We start from the raw sequence: 20,298 nt of genomic DNA, 5'->3' as shown, positions 1-20,298 counted from the left end.
GCTTTCTTGGACTCCTTTTTATCTATGTTTAGGATTAGTTGGAAATTCACTTCTGGGTTTTACACTGCATTCTTGCCTCACCTTCAAGATTAATCCACCAAAGTGCTTTGGGGAGGGTGCCATCAGCCCCCCCCTCCAAACACCTACCCTAAGCACCCACCAGCCCAGCCTCCAGCAGCCAGAAGACTCCTCTCTGTAACAGGTGGAAGTCAAAGGGCTTTTGTTCATCCAGATAGAACCATGGTACACTGCCAGCAGCGGAGCTGCTCAGTAAAAGCCTTGCTATCCTGCCTTGTTTGCTGTAGGATTGTAGTAATAAGAGCTAATGTTTACAAAATGTAAGAGAAGTTATCTATCCCATGAACACCCACCAGCACGTCTTCAGTAAGGAGGAAGGCCCTGTTTCTATGAGTAACTGCACTCTTATCTCGTAAGAACAGCCACCCTCCCAAACACTCTCTGCTCACAGGCGCTCGCTCATCTGCCAAGTTTTATGAAGCCCAAAAAGCCGCCCATCTGCTGAGAGTGGCACCAGCATGAACCGTGAGAAAGCCAGCCTGCCATACCCCTCCCTGCATCTGGAGGGAAAGCTCCAAACTCTGGGTACCCACTCTTCCAGGAAGGACAGTTCCCCCTCGATCCAAGAGATGATGGAGCATAAACGGGCACTCAAACGTAAACAGACATTTTCGATGAGCAAGTAATGAATCAGCGTGTGCTGATGAACACCACGAGCACTCCCAAGATGCTTGATACCAGCTGTAGCCTCTTACTCTCCAGTATAGAGCCATACAGACCCTTTAAGGACATATTTTCTGCCACATACAGAATTATTTCTGAGCCAGTTAGAATAAAGTAGAAGCAATTCACACCAACAGTTACCTTTGTTTATTACCAAAGTTTCGCTGATAGCAGAACTGTATGGCAAGGTTTGATTAGAGCTCATTTGTCTTTTTCTTGTGGCACACACAGCACTTCATTGTATTTTTTTAAAAACTATAACATTTGTTACACACTTTTCAGAAAATAAAAGGTCTATGTTACCTCAGCCGATTAGCCTGTATGCCAAACTCCTCCATCCTCTGCTCCTTCCCCCACAGGAAGCCCCTTCTGTTTGCACAGCAGTGGCTTCTGCTCTGCTGGGGTACAGGCTGCCAAGTTCAGGGCCCGCTTTCCTTAAACTGCATGTTAATATCTTTATGGAAGTAGTTCAGCTTCTGGAGTTGCTAAGCAATAGCGAACCATAACAGCACGAGAGAAACCCACTTTTATTTTAGCATATAACGTGACAACGTTCAGCTCTGTCTGTGATACCACTTGCTCTAACATCTGCAGCATTTCTTTATTGCAAAAGCACCAGCTGAGAAGAAATTCTGATGGGTTTGATGCTGTGAAGATTAATGTCTGAAGTTACTTGCCAGTCTTGTTCTCCATACAAGATGGCTAAGAACTACCAGTCATTGTCAATAGCACCCAAACACCTTCTAGAGCATTGCTAGCTTATTCAGAATATATGCACTATTTTACAATACCTGATCTAATAAATTGTAATCAGCACAGCCTCGAGCTTAGGACAGGCTTAGAGTTGAAGCTGCACCTCTGACTAATGGATTTAAATTGATTACAGCTTGCAGAAAGCTGCAGGATTTCCAGAAAGAGCAAATAATTTATTTTATTAATATTCCAATGTTTTGTAGATGAATGCTACCATCCTTATTATCCATACAGAATTATAAGAAAACCAACTGTCCACATGATTTAGGAGAGTAAGTGTCCTAAGTACTGGGGGCCACTTTTCAAGACTTTACAGAAGTAAAAATGTTTCCTTGTGCTGGACACCAGCTGTGCCTGCAAAGCACAGACATGAAGCTTTGGAGTTGAGGATTCTCCTCTTCCTCTTTTCCTTCCCACTTAACACATATACGCAAGCAGCACTATTGCAAAAGGAGCAAAGCTGTTGTCTTACTTTCTTACCCAACATAAACAGCAAGGATCAGGATTGTCTGCAAAGGCTGGATTAACCGGCTGCAGACTACTACTTAGAAAAGGCACCTCAGTGATTAGAGCAGCATTTTCATTTTACACCCTAGCACAGGAATGCAGGCGTATTTCCACATTTCACTGACATGTTTGCTTCTCGTTTGCCAGACACACTAAAGCAGTCCTTAAAATACACTGGAGAAATTCAGCCCAAATAGATCACTTGCATGAGTTTGCCAACCCAGTATGCTTGTGGATTAAAGGAGTCAAATTAATTGATTTAAAGACAATGTAAGGGTTTTTAAGAGAATGTTTAGCCGATGTCCAAGATGTCATTTTAATCCTCCTCACAGTTAATTCTTTGAACATAGGAAGCCAGTAAAATTTGTGATGCAGTTCTTGCACAGAAAACATCTCCAAAGGCATGCTAATCACTGGACTATTTTGCAAATTGCTCCTAATCTACAGTTGTTTGCCTCTGCACTCTTCCTTCAGAGACAATAAAATCATACAGCTAATGTAATGTAGCGCTCACTCCCAGTGAAAGCATATTTAAGAAAAGAATGATCATTTGTTTTATGTAGACAGATCTGCAGTAGGGAACCATTATCTAAATACGACCTCCCCCCCAGCTTTTGCTATTATATTTTAGGGTAACTTCCATTTTACATTTTTGTCTTTAATTATAAGAGAGTAGACTATTTTTAGCTCCCATTTCCATTTTAGGAAGATTTAGAGATAAATCCCCCCTGCAGACACACCACATTTTTCATCAGTGCTTGGTGAAGCACTAAGGAAGGCAACCCAGAAACATCCCCTTCATCTTTCTTGTATGGAAAGACGGTAGCAAAACAGGTAGCATGCTGCAAACTCATTCCTAGTGTCCCAAAGCCCTGAGAGAACTGTTGTTATCGCAACTGACAGCAACATAATTTTGTGAATTAGCAAGGTTTATTCATGGGATTACCTTTGTTTAGTTCTTCCAGCATCCCAGTGACCTGAACGGGGGACTGGGAACAAAACTGAGGGGAGAAAGCTCAAAAGACTTCAGTGACAAATGAAAGATACTGTTTGCAGCAAGCATGCTTTCTTCACTATTAAAATTTGCACTTTTGGCACAGAAGTACACAACTGTGCTCAGCCTCACATCTAAGACATCTGTGTACTTTTTGCACTAGCCTGTACAAAGCCAGCCAATACACCACCAAGTCTTGATTTCCATTTTATGCTGTAAATAAGGTGAAGTACAATTTTTAGAAGTGTGGGGAAAAAAAGACTGCATGAGCACCATTTTAAATGACAAACTTTTGAGGTCTCTTACTAAATATCTACAGCAGAGAGAGGGGGAGATATAACAAAGGGGGAATTCACTTCCATTAAGAAACAACGAGATCCAAAACCCCCTTTGCCTGTTGTCTGGATTTATTTTTAGGTCATGTCATAGGAGGTCTAACACACGACTACACAATGAATAGCAATCCCATTAACAGAAGACAGTCTCTCTCCCTGTTCCCAAAATAATCATTCCCTTTCTCAGACCTCCTCCCCACCGTCTTGTTGTTCAGCCTTCCAAAAAACACCTTACAGGACACACTGCTCTCCGCAAATCTGGCCCCAACATTGCTATGAGTCTCCTTACCACTTAGGATGCCAACTGCCCCAGAGATACTTGGAAATCTTTACACCAGATGGATGCCAGGACATTGAGAAGCAACTTGGTACATACTGATATTTTCAACTGTTCCTGCAGGGTGAGATGCTCAAATTTCCCAGATTCACCTGAAAATACTTTGATGATAAAAAGCTAAGATAAGTTAATTCTAAAAAAGCAAGTTATTACTAGGTTAGAAAACATTAATAAAATGAAATGCACACTGCAACTAACTCATAGTTAGGTCATTTTCAGGATATTTGCAGTTGGACCTATCTAGATAATTTCCCCAGGTTATAAAAAACCAAGGTCTTGTTATTTAGAGAGATCGTATTTTCTGGATCGATATTTGGAAGGAAGTTTCCATTACACACAGCTCCCACTAGCAGTCCACTTAGTGCATACATACATATACACATGTATCTATTAGAAGGACTTTCTTGAAAGTCTCAGCTTTGATAATCATCTCAAGGCATACTGTTCTAACTTCTTTTTGAATGCAATGCTGTCTGCTGCTGCATTTGCTTCTGAAACACACGCTCTTTGCTTACTGGCAAAACCACCAAGGGCTCCCTCAACTTGTGATCAGTAAACCTACTCATAAAAGGTCACATGCCTCTTCCCAAAAAGTGACTAGGAAATGACAAGCCCTCCCTTCAGCCATGACCTTTCATACAACATACCTTGTGAGTTCATTATGCAAACATGTTAGCGATCAGGAATGCAGGTCGGAGTTAAGGCCCTCGCTGCTGCTCTTGGAACAGACAGTTACACAAATAAGTTCCCTATATTCTGCCACCAATAGGAACTACTTCAAATTGCTTATTATACTGCTTATTTTTACCAACCAAACTGGTGTTTGGCACCTCATGGATCATTTACCATTGACTGGTACCTATTCTGGCTTTACAGGAGCTGGAGGAGAATGGGATGAAAGCAGAGGACCCCATGACAAGCATGGTCTACATGCTTCTGCTAAGGAGAGACAGAAGTGGTTCACCTCAACCTGCAAGCAACATCAAGCATCAGAATTCACACTGTATTTAAATACATGAGTTCATACCCAAAAGCTTGTCTGTCAAGTTACCTACTGACTTGGAAAAAAACCACAGCAGTTTAAACTCAGCTCTTCCCATTTTGCAAGTGCTTTGAAACAACAGGCCCTTAGACATACTCCACTTTTGCAAGCATCTTTAAAAAGTAATAGCTGATACAAAGCTATTACAAAGAGAGAAATTACAATAACTGGTTTGGCAAAAGGAGTTGCAACCTTCATCGACCAGAGAGTTGAGAAATTGTATTTCTCGTACTTAATATTTTTCAGCTTCTAACACGAGAACAATTACTATGTGTATGAGACTTCACTAGTTGGAACATGGTTCCTGCAGAGTGGTGGTGAAGATGGCATGGGAAGAGGAGGAGACCAGGATGGTTGCTGACATGCTTACATACAGATCTCAAAGGGAGGATGGGCAGAACAGAGAGACAGGGTCATTTACAGACTGTGCAGTCTGAAGAGATTAAGGCAAATAAGCAGGGCACAAAACCTGATCTGTTGTGTGTTTTTTCCACTTCAGCGGGGTTAAGAACGTTAGTCCAGATTTGCTCCTGGAATATGATCCTCCGCTGGTGACTGAATGTCTCCTTGTCAGCCACCCTGCATCCCAGGCACACAGCAGCTCACCCTGGCCTCGCTGCTCCTCTGGGGACACACAGTGCTTTGCGTGGAGTGCATCAAATTCCAGAAGTACCAGTGGATGCCAACAGTTCTCCTGGGCAGGGAGGTCAACGGATACTTAGCAGGACAGCTGGAAAGACCTGCTGTCAAGTTTTGTGTTCATTGCTCAAGCTTTGCAAGTAAGCTAAAAACAACCTGCTTCACGAAGCACACCAAGACCTCCACTGAAGTGGAAAAAACAAAAAAAAAAACCTACACACATTCTCTGCTCATCTGGTAAATACACTCAAAATGTGCCCAAGCAGCTTTCCCTATGTTATTGCAGCACTTAAAGACCCTTTGAGTATACAAAAACATGCTGTTAGCAACATTGAAATTTATAAAGGAGGCTTCTTTAAGCCTCTAAGCTCTTAAAATATCATTCAATACTTTGTATGTGGGTCTCTTCTAAACAGAAGATTTGCAAGATAATTATACTGATATCAGAACAGCAAACACTGCCACGTATGCAACGCTTGGGCAGCTATCCCATTTTAACCTCCTTTTCAATTCACCTTACTGCCCAGGAAAACTTGACCAAAGAAAGGCTGTAAAATGGAAAAACGGAAGGTGTCATTCCCGCAGCACCTCCGGGCTGAAGCCAGCATATCCAAGATCAGTGACTACTTTTCACAGAGATTCCCTTCTGTGCTGCCGTCACACAACTAAAAGTTTGGCATTTGCCTCCACTATTACAACCTCAAATTCAGTCACCCCAAGTTTCAAGGCTTTTATTTTCATGATATCCCCATGCAACAATAAAAACCCCCAAGCCCACAAAGCTGTTCTGCTACATCAGTCGAATCAACGTGTAAGGGCAGCTAAACACCATGCCCGGTGTCAGACAAGGCTCTGTCTGAGGCTCTGACTACTTTTCAGCTCCAGGAGTTTCCTGAGCTTATATTTAGTAACCCTCTGGAAATCTCTCATCCAAACACTTACTCAGCTTCCCCCCGCGCCCGGCCCAACTTGATCCTATTTAAACTCTTTGCGTCCATTACATTATCTGGCAAGGAGTCTGACACGTCCGGAGAGGGGAGTCTACGTGCCGCTGCCCACTCCTTGGGATTCCAGTCACTGCCGCATCCCATCTCCCACACAGACAGGGTGGAAAGAAATCCTTGTTTCTGGCTTCCAGGCTACTTACAGATTCAAGCAGGTATGTTTACACTACTATCTAACTTTTAAGTTGTCACAAGCTGTCGGGTTTCCTCCCTCGGCTCTCTCTCGTAAACAGAAGCCAGGTTACAATCCACAGGTTGAGAACACTCTTCCCCATGTAATAACACGTGGGAGATGTTTTAGAAAACCTTTACCGTAAAATAACAAATACCAGAAATGCGCCTTTCCTCTGCAAGAAAAATTACACAGAAAGAGACTGTATCTCAGCAGGTTCCTCCATGATTCCTAAAAAGCCATACTAAGATTTTCAAGCACTAAAAGCAGCAGAACAACTGATTTTTACATTCTTTCATGAGGCATCATCTCTGGTAAAGTATCTCAATATACCAAAAAGCTGATCACTTTGGCCTACTAGCAACGTTCAGCAAAAGTCAACAACATACTTCATATTTCCTTTAGGACTTAGACAGCCTACAGAATAAAAAGACAGAGCAGCGACCATCCCAACAGATGACAGAGCTGAGCATGGCACTGCTTGAATGACAAACGACAACGCTGATGGCTAACAGCAGGAGAATGCACATCTGCTAGAGTCAGTGCTAAACCACACCTACCAGATCCACTTACCAATGCATTTCTGCCATCACTTGTGGTCTATTTTCTACAGTGGAACCTGACTGGGCTAGTGTTAAGCCAGCACTCCTCAAATACATTTCTAGCTGCTCCTACTTATTACGCAGCAATCACAGCAATATTCAGTGGCAATTTGGGGGAGAAAAACTACTGTAAACTATTCCATAAATAAAAATTAATCTGGTTGTAGATGCCAGTGACTTTCATATAATAAATGGCTTGGTGTGTGATATGCCGATCAAAATTAACATTTAGATATGACACGTTGCCCCACTACATCCCACGCCTGGCCCTCAACTTTGTTAGAGGTCCTTGTTCACACTGCAGCATTCACGATGGCTGCATTCCACTCTGAGGGTAAAGGTTGCCTGTAAGCGATTTATACAGTATGTGAAATGCTTTGTTTATCCGAAAATATTTTAGCTCTGAGAAACATTAAAGCAAGACATAGATTTCAGCAGTTGCACAGTAAAGAACTGCAACTCCTGCAGATATTGCCAGGAACTTTCTTCCTAAGGCTCTACAGCTATAAAAGACTGTTTTGCTAAAGCAAAACTACAAACAAAAAGCCAAGTGTAATGTTCTTAATAATATGTTAAAAAGGGTTGTTATAGCAAGGTTGAGAACAAGCAGAGGACAAAGCAAGGGTGCCATTTTACCCTTGCTCACTTTGTTCAGAGCAGATCATTGCATTAATCAGTAGAAAAACTTGATGGTGCTGCAGGGCAAACCAAAACCTGTGGGGTCTTCCCCAGTAAGCAGGCTCTGGAAAACCACTATAAAAGTAAAGGGAGTTTCCCTGCAGCCTGGTCCCCAATTTAACTTGTGGTAGTGAAACACAGCTAGCCAGCAGATCATCTACTACACTTAAATCTTGCAGTAGTCACACCCACCTCATAAGTAAAACTCTGCCCAAAGCAGGTTAGTTAGGCTGTTATTTAAGACAAGAGGAATTAACCACATCGGTCACCAGAGACAAAAGCATGACAGTTGACAGGGGAGATTTTCAAAGAACAATCACATTTCAGCAGAACTCAATTATCCCAGGGGTACAGAACTGGAAGACGGGAATATTAAGAATGTTATTGTTCAAAAACAGCAAAGAAGCATCTCCTCAGAGTGCAAAGCTCTTCTCATTTAAAGACATGCTGTAGACATGCACTCAACATATTCAATTCCTGATCCTTGTTTTAGTAGAGCAGCAAAGGCTAAATCAGATGTGCTGTACCCTCTTGCTAAGGCCAGGATACCTAGCTTAGGGGGGGAAGAGGGGGCAAGGGGACAGTTATCTCCAGCCCCACTACACGGGTTCTGTAGTAGTTTTTGATTAGTGCATTCTTCTGTACTGCTTCCTTATTTAGCTCTGCAGGCTCCCCATGCCAGAGCTCCAGGTGCATGCTTTTCTTGGGTTGTGGTTTCATTGTTTGCCCCTGCCAGGGAATTCCCAACCACAAGCTGGTTTTGCGCCAGTTCCTCACTTCCATAAACTGCCTAATTAATCAATGGACTTATCTCAAGCTACATTACAAATGTAGAATTAACCAAATATAAACAGAAAAAAAAAAAAAGTTAAGCTTTTAAAACAGTGATCTGGCACGTAAAGAAATGTTTCCCTGCTCTGTTAACTTCACTATATGCAGGTTTACAGCAAGGTAACACTATTACTTTTCTATTTTTATATTAAAAAACACTATAAAGTGTTTTTTAATATAAACCAGCAAGTTTTGACATTACCAAAAATGTATGTGCACAAAAATAAGCCCTACAGTTTGATAAGTCATTTCCTTGTAAAGTACTAAAAAAAAAAACCCACATGGACCTTCACATCAGCCTTACTCATACTGCCTTACAAGCTGGAATTTGCCTGATGTGGTCAGAGACCTCAGACAAACAGAACTGCCAAGTAGTGAAACCCAGACAATCCAATATACCAAAAAAAAAAACCCCAAAGAAAGTAAGTTGGAATAAACTCTGGTCAACTTGGTGCTTACCCTCCGTGACGTTAACTTCAGCCCTACAAGACTGTTTTTCAAGACTAGTCTTGTGCAACACTTATATTTAAGAATACTAGACAAGGCTCAAGAGTTTAAGCAAAAGCTAGCAAGTTTATTATGAGTCCCTCGTGAGACCCCTGGCACTAGCCTGCAGAAATAATCACAGCTTTTCTGTGAGAATACAGACAATTTCAGTCTTGCTCTAAAAAGCAGAAGGGTGCATTATTGCTTAGTATTTAAGAAGTTGCAAGACGAAGAGCACATCACAACCACCACATGACAGTAAAACCAGACTTCACTTTGCAGTTTTTTCTTACACCAGGGAGAAAAGTAGTTAACACCAGGCATATTAAGTGCCAAAATTAGCTGGTTTGCTCAAATGCAACATACAAAACCATCTGCAGCACTTCCTGAGGTACGAATAACAAAAGCAGCAAGTCACACAAGATTTTCAAGTCTTAGTTTAAGAAAGAAAAAACAACAAAAAAAAGGAAAAGAAGAACTGTACTTCCACCTTTGAAAGCTCAGGAGGGGCAGAAAGGCAGGCTTCTCATATACCAAAAGGATCACACAGCACCTCCAGGTTTCACAAAACCCCTGCAATCTTTAAAAATAAGATCTCTTCTCTCTCCAAAGACACAGGCTTTCCAAACCTGCTGGGAGAGAAAACCTAATTCTGAAACACATGCAAATGGCACCTGTGCTGTAGCAAGGTTTCAGGTGTGTCAAATTAACAGCCATAGAGATTTCAGTCTTTGCTGCCCATCAGTACAAAGAGCAATAAGCAAAGTTGCCTCGTACCATTGACTTTACATGTCAATACTAAAGTAGACAAAGAGGTTGGAATATAAAAGTGACCTTCAGCCTCCCTGTCCACTCAAATTCTTCTCCAAACACTTCTAAAATGACACAGCTATCCGGGTTAGTCCAATTAAGTCATCAGTCTACCACACACTGACCAAACAACCATTGCCAGTGCCCTGTCAGTGATTTAAATTAGTGGCATAACAGTACATCACCGCCTCACCAAGAGACCTTTTCAAGTCATTGCAGAAGGTAGCAGTATAGAAAATAAATCTATTGAGATTTACAAGGGTTACGCTCACCTCGGAGAAATTATAATGACCTTTTGCCTTCTTCAATCTCCCATTTGTTTTGTTTTGTTTGTTTTTTATATGGGGTCCGAATTAATGACAGGCCAGAGAACAGATGAGCATTAGCTCAGTCTCAGGATGAACTGTCTGCACTGCTCTGACCTAGACAGATTTCACTGACCAGAAAAGAAAGCCTCTCAGCACAGTGCGAACACTGGTGCAATGATAATGAAACCTGAAATCTGTCGTGCTATCTCGTTTCTCATTCCTCTGCACAACACATTTTATTTTTAGGTTATAACATTGGATGCAGCAGAGAAAGAAAGGATGGACACAGGCACAACAGCTGAAAACAAACTTGGAAACACCAAGAATGGGACATTTCCGTTTCACATTTAGTTACATTATCTACACCTTCAGCTCACATTCAGCATTTCTGGAGTCACAGGGGCAAGATTTATACTGTCACACCAATATCACCTTCACACGTGGTTTCCCTGCAGTCACAAGCTGCTTACAAAGAGCCTATCACCACCCTTGCAAACTAGATCAAATGCTGCTTTTTTGCCTCTTGCTTAATACGGAAACAATATGACTGAACAAGCTGGGTCGGGTATGGAAGAGGAAGACACAGGGGTTATTGAGCAGGTGACTCCTGAGTGGTAGTTCAGCAAGGAAATCTCCGGTATGAGAATTTAGAAGTTAGTAAAGCTCTTTTATAACTACAAGTTACATGACCTAAAGGCAGTAACAAAATTTAGCTCTGGGGAGAATCCAAAGGTCAGAAAGAGAAAGGTACGGAAGCATGCAACACAGAACATACCTCCTGTTGTAAGCTCACACAGTGTTTAGATACATGGACAAAGTCATCTTCCAGCAGTGGCCTGCTCCCTTCTTACACCATGCCTCCCTACAGTTATGGAACTTTCTTCTCATGTCACTGCAAATGTACACCACAGGTATGCATCAAAGCAAGAGAGCTACACAGTGAGACTTGGGCAGCAAATTCTGCATAAGGGAGGAAAGCAAAGCTAAGGAAAAAGAAGAAAATTGGCCAGTATCAAGCACACCTCTTCCTGATGCAGCTTCTCTTGACAGAGAGCTAATTTTCACCTTGGACAGCTAGTGACAAAAGGATGCACACGCAAAAGTACAAGCAAAGCCTTTGACAGCCTGAAGCTCTGCTGCAGTTCCTTCCTCCCCTCTTTCACAGTGAGGCTTTTTCTTTTATAAACTTATGAAGCACATCTCACGAATCTCTTATACCCGCTTAAAGTCAGGGGTTAAGTGGAGCTGAAATGAGACAGCATACCTGCTATTGATGTTGGGTATAGAAAATGCTGTTTTAAATTAAGTTAGTTAATCATTTTCAACTTCAAACAATTTTAATAATACCTAGAAGAAGTAGCCAAGATCATTCTGATCCTTTCTATTCTTCCTGATTGATGGTGCATCCCTCTTGGCAGGAAAACAAACCATTGACCCCATACAGAGCAACTTAGCAGTCAAAGTGAGGAGGGGATGCCTCCCCAAACAACCACCGAAGACCACCCGAGACCCCCGCAATGCAGAGAAGGCATCTGATGTGTCATGGTTATATAATCCTATGCATATGCATTAGATAGTCTGAATATGTAACAGGTAGGAGTAGTTTAATAAATTATATGCGATTGGTACCACATAAAACAGGCACAACTGATGAATCTGGCGTGCTTGATTTGTGGAGACTCCACCGAGCACCTAGGCCTGAATAAAAAGCAATATCTCTCCCGAGTGTGTGAGATTGATCTATTGCACACTGGGTAATGAATCTGCTTTTAGGACAACAGTTTCTGGTGACCCAGATGGGACTGCCATGACGCCTTGCCCAGATCGACTTGCCAGCCACCAGCAGGGAGACGCTGCTCTCCGGACTCCAGCATGCACTGACCTTTTGATCGGGGACTCCAAGAGTATTCTGCCCAGCTGGAGGGGGTAAACAACACAACGGTGCAACACCTGCTAAAAGAGATATTCCTAGTTTGATGTATAATTGGTGCAATTGGTATATCATATGCGTTGGACAGCGACGAGTGGAATATATGATATTACAGTATTTGCATGCATAGGAAGAGCTAATCATATACGTTTGACATCAATGACTGCAGTATATGAAATCTTGGTTGAGAATATTCTTTCTGGGGAGAAATATGGGCACCCAGCAGTCAGCAGAAACTCCTTGTTCCCCATTAGGTTGTATTTGAAAATGTTGGGGCAAGTTTGGAGGGGATCCCCTAACAAAAAAGAAGCTGACAGAGTACTGTATTCAGTGGTGGCCAAAATATTAATTGGATGATGGGGAAAAGTGGCCAGAAAAGGGATCGTTGAACTATAACACAATTTTACAACTAATGTTGTTTTGTAGAAGATTGGATAAACAGGATGAGGTGGTGTATGTTGGATTTGTTTTTCTTGTTAAGGAACAATCATGAAATATGGAAAAAATGTAATTTGTTAACTTCTGATTCAAATGTAATGATGATGATGGAAGATATTAAGAAGGCACGAAGGTGTTGTTCTGCTTGTAGTATTGGGAAAAGGTGCCTAAAAGTGGAAGAACAGGAGGAGGATATCCAGATAAGGAAAATGTTACGGGGCGGGGGGGGGAGATAGCAAAAGGGGTAGTGAAGCTTTTAGTCCAATAGCAGGAAGAACTTGAGCACAACAGCATCCCATAATTCAGGTCCCCCTTCGCCAAGCAGTGGGTCCAAACAGTATGCTGGTACATGTAAAAGTACCATTTACAACATCAGATTTGATGAATTGGAAAGAGTCTTCAGGATCATATCGAGATAACCCTGATAAAATGCATAGATCCTTTAGGATGACTGTTGAAAACCATAACCCAGACTGGCACGATATTCAAGTTTTGTTAAATAATTTGTTTACACCAGCAGAAAAAAGAAGGGTTATGGAAAAGGCAAGGGAGGAGAATGAACGGCAGAATGGCAGAGATGGCCCTGACTGGTTTCTGCCAATTCAGGAGCCCAATTGGAACGCGAATTCAAGTACAGGGATGTTAATGATTAAGCAATACCACCAGTTAATTCTGTATGGAATAAAGAATGGGATATCTAGACCAAAAAAACTCGCTATATTATATCAAGTGGTACAAGGTAAAACAGAAGATCCATCTGCTTTTTATGAACGATTATGCAAGGCGGCCAGGAAACGGACAGATTTAGACCCTGAAGATGAAACTAATAAAATTACTTTTATCACCCTGTTTGTAAGACAATCAGCACCTGATATAAAAAGGAAATTACAGAAGGTGGATGGAATGTCTGGGATGACAATATCCCAGTTGATTGAAATTGCATATAAGGCATATAATAATAGAGGAGGTTGAGAAAAAAGAAAATTAAAAGGAAAAATTGAAGGATCGAAAGCAAAAATCAGCAATATTGGCTGCTGCTTTTGTCAAGGCTCAGACCTCATGTAGAGGTTGAGGTTTTAGAAGGGGACAAGGACAAGGGAAGAGCTGAGGAATGGGAAGAAATCTGGAAATTAGGACCCGCCTAGATAAAGACCAGTGTGCTATTTGTAAAGAAAAAGGACATTGGAAGAATGAATGCCCAAAAAGAGAGTCTAATCAGACTTCAACTCCTGTAATGATACCTATACTGGGGGAATTAATTGGAGTCGTTTATGAAGACTCTGATTGACAGGGACCAGGGGTTGAAAAGATAGAGCTCCCAGCTGAACCCTTGGTTGAAATTAAAATGGGGAATGATATAGTTAAGTTCTTAGTTGACACAGGAGCAACTTATTCAGTATTAAATAGTTGTAAAGGACCTATGAGTAAATATTCCACGGCTGCTGGTGGTGCAACAGGAAAACGAGAGGTTAGACCCTTTTCCCAGCAGACTGAGTGTAAAATTGGTAACAAGATGTTTGTACAGGAGTTTTTTATACATACCAGAATGCCCGATACCTCTACTGGGAAGGACCTGTTGAGTAAATTAGGGGCACAAAAAACTTTTGATGCAAACAAAATAAGAGTCCATTTTCCGCAAAATAATGCCTGGGCGGTGCAGATATACGTGTTAGAGGAACTACTTGGGACAGCAGAACACAAAGAAAAGTCAACTCCATTGTGGAAATACAAGATGCTGTAACTCCCTTCGCATGGGCAACTGAGAAACCTGGAAGAGCTAAATCGGCTGAACAGGTAAAAATAGAATTGAAGACAAGAGCTAAGCTGGTAAGATGAAAACAGTATCCTATGAAATTGGAAGCCCGTGTTGGATTGGAACCTATCATACACAACTTCCTCAAGTACAGACTGTTGAGGGAGTGCCAGTCAGAATGTAACACTCCAATTCTACCTGTTAAAAAGCCACATTCACAGGAATATAAATTAATACAAGATCTAAGAGCTATCAACCAAATAGTAGTGGATTTCTACCCAGTGCCACCTAATCCCTATAACTTGCTAACTACTATCATTGATTCTAATGTTTATTTTACAGTCCTGGACTTGAAGGATGCTTTCTTTCGCATTCCTGTAGAAGAACAAAGTCAGAAGCTGTTTGCTTTTGAATGGGAAAGTCCACAACAGGACAGAAAACGCAGTTATGCTGGACAGCGCTTCCCCAAGGATTCAAGAATAGCCCCACAATTTTTGGTAATGTACTTGTGAAAGAACTGGAGCAGTGGCAAGGTAAGGAAGTTAACATTACCTTGTTACAGTATGTAGATGAAATACTGCAGGGAGCAGACACGGCTGAAGAATGCAAAAAATCAACCAAAAGTTTATTAAACTTCTGGGGGCAAGCAGGATATAGAGTGTCACAGAAAAAGGTGCAGGTCGTTCAGACAACTGTGACTTATTTAAGATTTGAGATATCCCAGGGGGAGAGGAAGTTGGGAATCGAAAGAAAAGAAGCAATATGCCGAATTGCACCTCCTAGCTCAAAGAGAGAATTTAGAGCATTTCTGGGAATGGCCGGATGGTGTCACTTGTGGATTCCTAATTTTGGATTAATGGCTAAACCCCTCTATGAAGCCGTTAAGGGGGCAGGAGAGCTATCAGAATGGACTCCAGATTGTCGAAAAGCATTTGATGCAATAAAAATTGCTCTCATGAGTGCTCCAGCTTTAGGCCTTCCAAATCTGACAAAGCCTTTTGAACTCTATGTGCATGAAAGGGAACATCAGGCGCTGGGAATACTTGAGCAGACTTTGGGAAGCTGGAAAAGGCCAGTAGCTTACTTTTCAAATCAACTAGATAAAATAAATTCTGGATGGCCAGGATGCCTAAGGGCAGTGGCAACTTCAGTACTGTTGATATAGGAGACACGAAAGCTGACCTTGGGACAGAAAATTACTGCCTATGTGCCGCATGCTGTTACAGCAGTGTTAGAACAGAAGGGACATCATTGGCTGTCCCTGAGCAGAATTGGTACAGTACCAAGCAATACTGCTCGAACGAGAAGACATAATAATGAAAGTATCTAGTGCCTTAAATCCAGCATCAGTGTTACCCCTACACGAAGGGGAAGAATTGACACCACTGCTTGCCAGCTATTGAGCAGGTACACTCCAGCCATGCAGACCTGAAAGATCTCCCTTTACGAGATCCTGATTGGGAACTGTTCACTGACAGAAGCAGTTTCATCATCAAAGGGCAACGGAAAGCTGGATATGCTGTCATTACTCTGGAAGAAGAGATAGAGGCAATGTCATTGCCAGTGAACACTTCTGCTCAGAAGGCTGAACTAATTGCATTAACCCGAGCTTTGGAGATTTCCAAAGGAAAGCGGGCCAATTATCTACACTGACTTGAAGTATGCCTTTGGAATAATACATGCACATGGTGCAATTTGGAAGGAGAGAGGATTCTTATCATCACAAGGAAATCCTATAAAATACAGTAAAGAAATTTTGAGATTGCTCAAAGCAGTCAATGGCAGTGATACATTGCAGAACACACCAATCTGGACAGACTGATATAATCAAAGGAAATTGACAGGCCAACAAGACTGCAAAAAGGGCCGCTTTATTTACAAAAGTAGCAGCCTTAGCTCCTGAAAGAACTTTTAATGTTCATGTCCCTGAATACACAGAGAAAGAAGATAAATTGGTTGAGTTTCTAAAGTGTACTAAGACTCTTGAAGGATAGTAAAAAACTCCAGATGGACAATGTATAGTCACCCCTCAAGTAATGAGGGAACTTATGAAAAGAACTCATGGTATGGGAGCTGAAGCACTGATAGAAATGGTGAGAATATATGCAATAGGCATTAACATGCTGAAAATTGCCAAAGATATTACACAAGGATGTGAAATCTGTTTGAGGAATAATCCCACAATTCAAAAAAGACCCTTACCAGGAGAGGTAAGAAGAGGTTTTATACCTGGGAATTACTGGCAGATTGATTTCTCTGAACTACCAAAGTGTAAAGGATATAAATATTTATTAGTGATCATTGATACCTTTTCAGGTTGGCCAGAAGCTTTCCTGTGTCACACCAACAAAGCCAGGGAAGTAGTAAAAGTGCTTTTGAAAGAAATAATACCTAGATTTGGAGTTCCTGAAGGATTTTCTTCAGATAGAGGACCCCATTTTGTAGCAGAAGTCATACAGAAAATTTCTAAATTCTTACAGATAAAATGGGATTTACACACCCCATGGAGACCAAAGTCTACTGGAAAAGTAGAAAGAATGAATCAAACAATCAAGCAAAAAATTAGGAAATTATGTCAGGAAACTCAGGTGAAATGGATTGAAGTCTTGCACTTCTTGCACAGATTGAAATCTGGCACTACTTAAAATTAGAATAACACCTAGAACAAAAGAGAAAATTAGTCCATTTGAAATATCGCATGGAAGGCCTTGTGTTAAAAACTTGACAGGGAAAGATAGTCAGATGCACCTGAAAGAACAGATCTTGGGGGATTACTTAATATCTTTGGGCAAAGTCATTAACTCTGTAGATACATCCAGGTTAAAGCTCCTGTGCCTTTGGATTCACCCGTACACCCCTTCAAGCCTGGAGACTCAGTGTATCTGTGGACGTGGAACAACAAACCACTTGTGGAGGAGGGGAGAGGACCCTATCAAGTGCTACTGACTGCAAACACTGCAGTGAAGCTCCAGGGAGTTGAATCCTGGATCCACTATACTACAATAAAGAAGATACCATCCCCTCTGTGGAATTCAACGCCAAAAGGACCTTTGAAATTAAAACTAAAGACCCAACATTAAGTTACAGCATAATATTTTTCAGAAACAATAATGAAGTGACTAATTGTAAATATTTTGATAATTTGGGTAAGGAATAATAATCTTCATTTTTTGTTGCCACAATGGAATAGAAATCATAATATTTAGAAACTCTTGGCCAGAGAAGTCACAAACATGTCCACCTTCTGTTTAGGATCAGGAAGTTCAGTTGGGGAAATGTATAGTTCTTGCCTAATTGGGATCCCAACCCCATTAGAAATAATGAAAAATTATACTATGTTAAGAGTATTTGGATTTAAAATTACATATAGTAATTTGTACAATATGGGAAGAACTACTAAAATTAAAGAAAGGGGAATGCTGAGAGTAAAAGCATAAGGAACTCTACCTGCAAAACATTGCGCTACTTTTGTGACTTGTTCCTCCAAGTGTGACAATCTAACGCAATTGCAACCCCCTTCAGCATGTAATGAAACAGAAAATGTAAGTTATGCTTGGGCCCACACCCGGCTACCTTTGGGATGGTTTTTACTTTGCAGGTGACTAGCCTATACTTATGTCCCAGCCAACATCACTGCAGGCCCTTGCTCAATTGGGAGATTAGTTCCATTGCTCCTAAGCAAGGAAGATTTGAAAATTGAGGAAAAGCAAAAAAGAACAACTCATCAATTACCTGAAGATTGTGACTCCCAAGTTACTCTTTATAGCTCAAGTGAAATAACAGCTGCAGCAATATTAACACCCGGAGTAGGAGTTGCAATGAATTACCATACCTTAAAAAGGATTGCTTGTGCTCTGGTCAAAGACATTAATTATACACCACAAGCTCTGACAGCTCTTGGAACAGAAATGACCTGGATTAGAGAGGCAGCCCTAGAGAACTGAGCAGCTATAGATTATCTGTTATTAAGGCACAGTCATGGTTGTGAAGAATTTAAGGGAATGTGTTGTTTTAATCCTTCTGATAATTCACAATTTGTAGAGAAAAAGATACAGCAATTGAAAGAATTGGCCTCTAACTTTTCAGAACAAGAACTGGACTTTCTGTGGTTGACTTAATGGCTCCCAAATATAAGTTGGTTAAAACAATTGTTTGTGTTTATGCTGTTGTTTGTAGTTCTGATTTTGATAACTTGTTGTATGATACAATGCATGTCATTATGTAGATCAAGAATTTATAAAGGAATGGTGTGAGACTTAGGATGTTGTCCTGGTTTTGGCTGGGATAGAGTTAATTTTCTTTCTAGTAGCTGGTATAGTGCTGTGTTTTGGATTTAGTATGAGAAGAATGTTGGTAACACACTGATGTTTTCACCTGTTGCTAAGTAGTGTTTAGACTAAGTCAAGGATTTTGCAGCTTCTCATGCCCAGCCAGCAAGAAGGCTGGAGGGGCATAAGAAATTGGGAGGGGGCACAGCCAGGGCAGCTGACCCAAACTGGCCAAAGGGATATCCCATACCATGTGATGTTCATGCCCACTATATAAACTGGGGGGAGTTGGCCTTGGGGGATCGCTACTCAGGAACTAACTGGGCATCAGTTGGCTAGTGGTGAGCAATTGCATTGTGCATCACTTGTTTTGTATATTCCAATCCTTTTATTATTGTCATTTTATTATTGTTATTATTATCATTATTAGTTTCTTCCTTTCTGTTCTATTAAACTACTCTTACCTCAACCCACAAGTTTTACCTTTTTCCTTCCGGTTCTCTCCCCCATCCCAGTGGGTGGGAGGAAGTGAGCGAGCAGCTGCATGGTGCTTAGTTGCTGGCTGGGGTTAAACCACGACAGATGTATATTAAATAACATCATAAGTCTCAAAGGGGGAAGGACTGATGTCAGGCATAGAAAATGCTGTTTTAAATTAAGTTAGTTAATCATTTTCAACTTCAAACAATTTTAATAATACCTAGAGAAGTAGCCAAGATCATTCTGATCCTTTCTATTCTTCCTGATTGATGGTGCATCCCTCTTGGCAGGAAAACGAACCATTGACCCCATACAGAGCAACTTAGCGGTCAAAGTGAGGAGGGGATGCCTCCCCAAACAACCACCGAAGACCACTCGAGACCCCTGAGCATGCGGAGGAGGCATTTGATGTGTTATGGTTATATAATCCTATGCATAGTGATATAGAGAACTAACTGCTTATTGTTTAATGATCTAGCTCATCTTGATTATCTCTCTGTAACTTTACATACCAAGGACTGGTGTTTGTCAAGGATTAAGCCTGTCAGAGACTGGTACTTGGGAGTGATGAGCAAGAGGGAGCCATGAGCAACCACAAAACTTAATTAAATGTTTGATGAATTTACGATCTTGTTGAGAAGGCACAAGCAGAGACCTTGCTTGAATAGATAGGGCCGGAAAAGATAAGAACTCCTGCCTTTGTTCTCGTCCTTGTAGGTAATTTAGCTTAAACTGGCCATATGGTTTTACATCACTAATGAAAACTTAGATAATAAGAGCACTAACAAGCATTTTTTTAGGGACTAACGTGCATTCTTTAGGATAAGATGTATCAAAACATGTAAAGGACCATACTGTGCAGAATCACCTGAGGAGGGTCAAGTAGCGGACAAGTGAGGAAGGCTATGGAAGACCACCAGAGGACTCCTGAAGACCACCAGAGACCTTCAATGCACCTGTGCAAAGGACATTTGCATATGCTAGTAGTTTCCCAGAAAACTAATGAATATGTATAACATTTCTCAGAAATCTAGTGAATATGTATGTAGAACATGTATTTAACCTGCACAATTAGACCTGACGGTGTGCACGATAGGTGGAGCGATCCCCCGTGCACCCAGCGCTGCCAATAAAGAATACCTACTCAATAGTTAATCAAGCCATTGAGTTAGATTCTTGAATCAATATGC

The 20,298-nt window shown here is 41.3% G+C and overlaps 1 protein-coding gene across 4 annotated transcripts in view; it reads right to left on the bottom strand.

Annotated features, from left to right (window-relative positions):
- The window catches only part of SGMS1 (sphingomyelin synthase 1), a 105,704-nt gene that overhangs the window by 71,941 nt on the left and 13,465 nt on the right, over nt 1-20,298 (bottom strand). For 2 of the 4 annotated variants that reach the window (XM_010565941.1, XM_010565937.1), the window contains exon 1: nt 148-312. The exons of 1 other annotated variant lie outside the window; for it this stretch is intronic. The gene's annotated coding sequence lies outside the window, so the exon portion shown is untranslated. Of the gene's footprint in view, nt 1-147; nt 313-20,298 lie in introns of those variants that run through there. One more of the 4 variants, XM_010565940.1, reaches the window with a different exon arrangement.

Source organism: Haliaeetus leucocephalus, unplaced genomic scaffold (assembly GCF_000737465.1).
Source record: "Haliaeetus leucocephalus isolate CR32 unplaced genomic scaffold, Haliaeetus_leucocephalus-4.0 Scaffold198, whole genome shotgun sequence".
Classification (NCBI taxonomy): Eukaryota; Metazoa; Chordata; class Aves; order Accipitriformes; family Accipitridae; genus Haliaeetus; species Haliaeetus leucocephalus.
Note: the sequence above shows the minus strand (reverse complement) of the source record. Positions and strands in the feature narration are given on the sequence as shown.